Consider the following 7,079-nt stretch of genomic DNA (forward strand, 5'->3'; position numbering starts at 1 on the left):
AAGATTTCCTTACTAGAGCAAAATGCTACAGTTGATTTTGGTGAAAACATTTTAAGCATTCAGAAGGGTTTTTGATAGCTGTAAAAATGTTTGGGGCTCCATCTAAGTCCAGTTCTAGCAAGACTTGTCAAATAAAATTTCAGTGCCAGCTAGGATCTTGTGTAATAGCAAAAGTAAAAAGTGAAAGGGCAAAATCAAAATGGCTTTATCTGTTATTCAGCCTATAGAACTTTACCAAGCAAGGTTCAGGTTATAGGGCTAGGTCAATCTCAAATGTCCAGGGTAATAGAACTTTTATAGCAAATTTTAAATCCAACAAGTGAAGTGATGTATTTAAGGCCAAATGAACCAGTAGCGAGAGTTGAACGAAATTAGTGTTGATGATATTTGTGAGAATGAGTTGCATACTGGTGAGAAAATGCAAATGAATGAGAAATCAGACAGTGAATACATTGAGATTGCTAGGTCGCCATAGGCATTGATCTTACTAATTCTGACTTGACTGATGAAACAAAAATACAAGTTGCTTGTTTTTTCTTGGTAGAATAGAAGATGTGTTTGCTTCTAATACAGCCGAGTTGGGTCATTGTACAATTTTCCCTCATAAGATTGACACTGGGAATGCCCCTCCTGTTTAGAAAGAGGCCTTATAGGGTGTCGCCAGCCCAGAAGCAAGTTATTGAGGAGCAGTGTGAAGATATGGAAAGAAATGGTATTATAAGTCCTTCTATACTACACAATGGCAGAGTCCTGTGGTTCTTGTTAAGAAATCTTCAGGTGAATATCGTTTTGCTGTAGATTACAGGGCTGCAAATAAATCTATTAAATTTGAACCTTTTCCTATACCTTAAATTGATGATGTTACTGATGCAGTAGGGGAGAAGAAACCTACTATCTTTAGTGTTTTGGATATGGCTCAAGGTTTTTTTCAAATTGGTTTGGACCCCGCCACGAAGGATCGCACAGGTTTTGTTACACATCAGGGTGTTTGGGAATTCAATCGTTTACCAATTCGGGCTTATAAACAGTAGTTCTGCTTTCAGTTCGGTAATGCACGAGGTTCTACGAGGTATAAATTACATGTATGCATTAACTTATATTGATGACTGTTTACTCTTCTCACGGATTTTTTGATGAACATTTAGAGCACTTGTCTGAAGTTTTTAATAGGTTCAGAAAGGCATCCTTGAGGCTTAAACCAAGTAAATGTTTCTTTGCAGCTAAGGAAGTAAAATTTCTTTGGGCATATTTTCTCTAAAACAGGGTATTTGTGTTGATAAAGATAAGGTCAAGGTAGTTCGGGATTTTAAGACACCAACCAATCAGACTGAGGTCCGCTCTTTTTGTGGTCTTGCAAATTATTATCGACGTTTTTATTGAGAAGTATTCCTGTATTGCAAAGCCTTTGCATAATCTTTTGCGGAAAGATTCAAAATTTATCTGGACTGAGCAGTGCCAGAATGCTTTTGACACTCTAAAGGAAAAACTAACAGAAGCTCCTATTTTGGTATTTCCTGATTTTTGAAAAAAGAGTTCATATCTTTACACGGATGCTAGTGGTATTTCTATCTCTTATATATTGGGTCAAAAGGATGAGCATGGTTCGTGGAACATGTCATTTCGTATGGTGGGGAGAAATCACTTCGTCCTGCTGAGAAAAACTGGGGTATTTCAGAATTTGGGGAAGGCTTAGCTTAGTTGAGGGTATTCGATATTATCATACATATCTGACTGACCGCAAAGTTTACTGTTGTAACAGATCATATTGCGTTAAAATCTTTGAAAGATAATAAGGCTAGTGGTAGACTTGGGAGATGGGCTGTATACTTACAAGGTTTACAATTATGAGGTAGAATATAAAGCAGGAAGCTTCACTCCAATGCTGATGGATTGAGTCGCCGAGAATAATGATGTTGAGCAAGTGAAAAGAAGACAAAGACATGGACTGCGACAACATTCATATCCACCCTCAGGTTTGTTCCATAGAATGCACGTCAACAAACCATGGAGTATAAAACTAGAGTACCAAGAAGTCCGTCACAGCAAAGGTCAAACATGGTGACCCCAAGTAAAGAAAGAGATACACCTTTCTGGGATGTTAGATGCCATGCGATGACTATGAAAATTTAACATCCTGGCCAATGCTTCATTCAAAGAAGTCCTGCAATTTTGTCTGCTGCACAGTTGAGGCAAGAGCAAATACAAGATCCAGACTTCAAAACTATGTTTGAAAGTATAAGGAGCAACAAAAAAGTTCAGAGGATGTGGCAGCTGCTAGACAGAATTGGTTGCAGAAAGCAGAGCACTATGAAATAGAAGATGGTGTCCTTTATCACATGTATCATCCAAGGCGAGAGGTCGAAAATTGGTGGATGTCAAGAAACAGCATAGTCAGTACCTTTTAAATACAGGGATGTATTACTTTAAGCAGTATCACGATGCTTTGACAGGAGGACATTATGGTATTGAGAAAACCTACGAAGCTATACGTATAAAAATTTTTTCTGGCCATCAATTTATAATGACATTAAGAATATATTGTCAGTCTGTGAGCCTTGTCAAATGTCGAAAAGGTATGTTCATCAACATAAAGGCTTACTTAAAGCCATTGCCTATAGGTGAAGTATTTTCAAGATTGCATTTAGATATTCTAGGGCCATTGCCGACAACAGCTGATGGGTTTTAAATATGTTCTTTTGAATTGTTGATTCATTCAGTAAATGGTGTGAAGCATTCCCTTTGAAAGACATGGAGGCAAAAACTGTAGCTTGGAAAGTGTATGATGAATTATTTGGTCGCTTTGGTTGTCCGAATTCTATTTTTTGACTGACAGGGGGTCAAATTTTATGTCAAAGTTAATGAAGGAACTTTGTAATATAATTTCAAATTAGTAAAAATTAGCACTAGTAGTTATCAATCCAGCAACAAATTCTACTCCGAAAGATGAATTCTGTCATATTGCAAAGTTGCGCGGTTTTACTGTAATGACAAACAGACTAATTGGGCCCAACTTCTTCCAAGTATTATGATGAGCTATAGAGTTCAGTCCTGCTATAGATTCTACAAGGTTACTCCCCTTTATATATAATGTTCGGATGTCGTGAATGCAGGCTTCCCTTGATAACAGCACTTATTCCAACTGTCACTTCTGGAACAACTCATGAACAACACTTGAGACGTATTATCGAGAAAATCAGAAAGTATGTCCGGGAGCTGGTGAAGGAAAATACACTAAAAGCTCAACAAAAGTTTAAAAAGGTAATTATGATGAAGACAGGCAGCAACGCCAAAATTTATGGTCTTCGAGACATGTATGGTGTATAACCCAAAGACAGAACCTGGGAAGTCACCAAGTTGATAAGAAAATGGACTGGGCCATACTACATTTCTGAAAATTAAGTGACGTTCAAATTTTCCGTCTACGAAATTTAAGCCACGCATCAAGCTGTCAAAAGTGTTGTACATGCAAATAGGTTGAGACCCTACACCAAAAACTTAGAAGCTGGTCAAATGCACATGTGATAATGTAATATTAATTATGATAGACAGATTAAAGATAAAAAATATATTATTTGATTGGATAAATTCAAAAAGGGGGCAGATACTTTGGTTTGGATAGAATTTTGGACATACAGATTTGGGGGGGAAAGTTAGGTCAGTTTTGAGGTTTATATAGTTCTAGGTTAAGAAGGTTAGGATAAAGAAAAGAAAATACATTGAGTAGAAAGATTAGAAGTGAATAAAAGGATTTAATTTGATATTGTAATAAGATAATTGATAGTTAATAATAAGGTGGACTGGTGTAAAAGATTTAGTGAATCAATATGAATAAAAGAAACTGAATGTGGAAATTAAAAGTTTGTTGTTATATAAAGTTATATCAAAAGTTTTTATGAATTTCAAAAGCAATTGTGAAGTTTAAGATTTAAAGCTAATTCCCCGAGTGGTCAGACCTAGAAAAGGGCGTCTGGCCACATAATGGTGGAGAATCCGGGTATTCTTAGAACTTTTATTAAATTATAATGTCAAGAAATAAACAATTGATAGCAACACCAAAATTTGAACAAAATGATAATGTAGACTTTTTTTTGGGGAGAAATTCGAGAAAAATTTGGGAAGACAATTAATAATTGGAGCAACGAAAGAAAAGTGCGTTCAAGTTTTTTGTTAAGCTCTGAAACCAAAATGCTGAAGCTTGGTATCTTAAATTTAAATAGAGAAACGAAAGAATCGTTTGAACATTTTAAAACAATTTTTAAAAAGCAGGTTTTCCCATAAGACTAGACAGAGGTTTAACATTGTAATGCAAAAATTTAGTGAAAATAAAACAAGATGGCAGAGATGTAATCTGTATAACATAGAAGAGGGTGGAGACGTTAGGGAGGTTACTTACTTAAAAAAACAGAGGATGAAATTATTGACAGAGTGATATTTGGTTTTTGGAACAATAAAACTTAAACAACAAATAATTATTCGAGATATAACCAGTATCAATGAGCTGATCGAATTTTGCGAAGAAACTGGAAGACACTTTATCAATGCATCTGATGTTGAAACATTAAGTGAAGTATCCCATTCCAAAGGATTATAGTGACAAACAACATACCGTGACGTACAATCCAAGGAGCAGGGAGAAAATTTCAGAAAGCCAGGCAATCAAAAGACCAGGACCATAGCAGAGGGCGCTCAGCAAAGCGAAAAAGATGGAACTAAAGTGTCACACATGTGGAAGGGTTTTGGCCCATGTTTTCTTTGTTCTTGTTATCGCAATAAACGTTGCTTTACCTGCAATAAAGATGGGTCATTTTAAAAGTCAATGTTTTAAGAGTTAGGGGTGCGAGCCAGTCTCACAAAAATTGGGGGATGGGCAAAACATGGTAAGAAGAAAAAAGGATAAGAATATATCTATAGGGAAAACATAAAATTGGAGATGAGAAAAATTTAAATTGAATGTAAAAGATTAGGAAATTTTCTTCTACTTCTGGGTATGATAGACAGTGGTTTCATCAATTTTGCTGTTTAACCTATGATATGTATAGAAAGAAGTGGTCTGAGTAAATCAATTTGATCTTTACATTCAGATTTACCAAGTGCCCAATGTGCCAATGGCTCATCTATGAAAATCATAGGCAAGGTTGTTGTTCCTATATCTATATGCAGATTAACTTTAGTACAAACATTTTATGTCTTTAAAAAGTTAAATCAGTCTGTTATTCTAGGAAAAGATTTTCCTTACTGGAGCAAAAAATGCCTACAGTTGATTTTGGTGAAAACATTTAAGCCATTTCAGAAGGGCTTTGATAGCTTGTAAAAATGTTTGGGGCTTCCATCTAAGTCCAGTCTAGCAAGACTTGTCAATAAAAATTTCAGTGCCAGCTAGATCTTGTGTAATAGCAGAAAGTAAAGTGAAAGGGCAAAATCAAAATGGCTTATCTGTTATTCAAGCCTATAAGAAACTTTTACCAAGCAAGGTTCAGGTATAGGGGCTAGGTCAATCTCAAAATGTCCAGGGTAATAGAACTTTTATACAAATTTTTAAATCCAACATAGTGAAAGTGATGTATTTAAGGCCAAATGAAACCAGTAGCGAGAGTTTGAACGAATTAGTGTTGATGATATTTGTGAGAATGAGTTGCATACAGGGGGGGGGGGGGGGGGGGGGGGGGGGGGGGGGGGGGGGGGGGGGGGGGGGGGGGGGGGGGGGGGGGGGGGGGGGGGGGGGTGGTGAGAAAAATGCAAATGAATGAGAAATCAGACAGTGAATACATTGGAGATTGCTAAAGGGGTCCCATAGGCATTGATCTTACTAATTCCTGACTTGACTGATGAACAAAAATACAAGTTGCTTGTTTTCTTGGTAAGAATAGAGATTGTGTTTCTGCTTCTAATTACAGCCGAGTTGGGGTCATTGTACAATTTTTCCCTCATAAGATTGACACTGGAATGCCCCTCGCTGGTTAGAGAAGAGGCCTTATAGGGTGTCGCCAGCCCAGAAGCAAGTTATTGAGGAGCAAGTGTGGAAGATATGGAAAGAAATGGTAATTATAAAGTCCTTCTACTACACAAATGGCAGAGTCCTGTTGGTTCTTGTTAAGAAATCTTTCAGGTGAATATCGTTTTTGCTGTAGATTAGCAGGGCTGGCAAATAAATCTATTAAATTTGACCTTTTCCTATTACCTTAAATTGAGTGATGTTACTGATGCAAGTAGGGGAGAAAGAAACCTACTATCTTTAGTGTTTGGATATTGGCTCAAGGTTTTTTTTCAATTTGGTTTGGACCCCGCCACGAAAGGATCGCACAGGTTTTGTTACACATCAGGGTGTTTGGGAAATTTCAATCGTTTACCATTCGGGCTTATAAAACAGTAGTTCTGCTTTCAGATTCGGTAATGCAACGAGGATTCTACGAGGTTATAAATTACATGTATGCATTAACTTATATTGATGACTGTTTACTCTTCTCACGGGATTTTTGATGAACATTTAGAAGAGCACTTGTCGAAGTTTTTAATAGGTTCAGAAAGGCATCCTTGAGGCTTAAACCAAGTAAAATGTTTTCTTTGCAGCTAAGGAAGTAAAATTTCTTGGGCATATTTTCTCTAAACAGGGTATTTGTGTTGATAAAGATAAGGTCAAGGTAGTTCGGGTGATTTTAAAGACACCAAACCAATGCAGACTGAGGTCCGCTCTTTTTGTGGTCTTGCAAAATTATTATCGACGTTTTATTGAGAAGTATTCCTGTATTGCAAAGCCTTTGCATAATCTTTTGCGGAAAGATTCAAAATTTATCTGGACTGAGCAGTGCCCAGAATGCTTTTGACACTCTAAAGGGAAAACTAACAGAAAGCTCCTATTTTGGTATTTCCTGATTTTGAAAAAGAGTTCATTCTTTACACGGATGCTAGTGGTATTTCTATCTCTTATATATTGGGTCAAAAGGATGAGCATGGTCGTGAACATGTCATTTTCGTAATGGTGGGAGATCACTTTCGTCCTGCTGAGAAAAACTGGGGTATTTTTCAGATTTTGGAAGGCTTAGCTTTAGTTGAGGGTATTCGATATTATCATACATATCTGA

This window comes from Ruditapes philippinarum, unplaced genomic scaffold (assembly GCF_026571515.1).
Source record: "Ruditapes philippinarum isolate M1 unplaced genomic scaffold, ASM2657151v2 ctg2091_1_1_1_1, whole genome shotgun sequence".
NCBI lineage: Eukaryota > Metazoa > Mollusca > Bivalvia > Venerida > Veneridae > Ruditapes > Ruditapes philippinarum.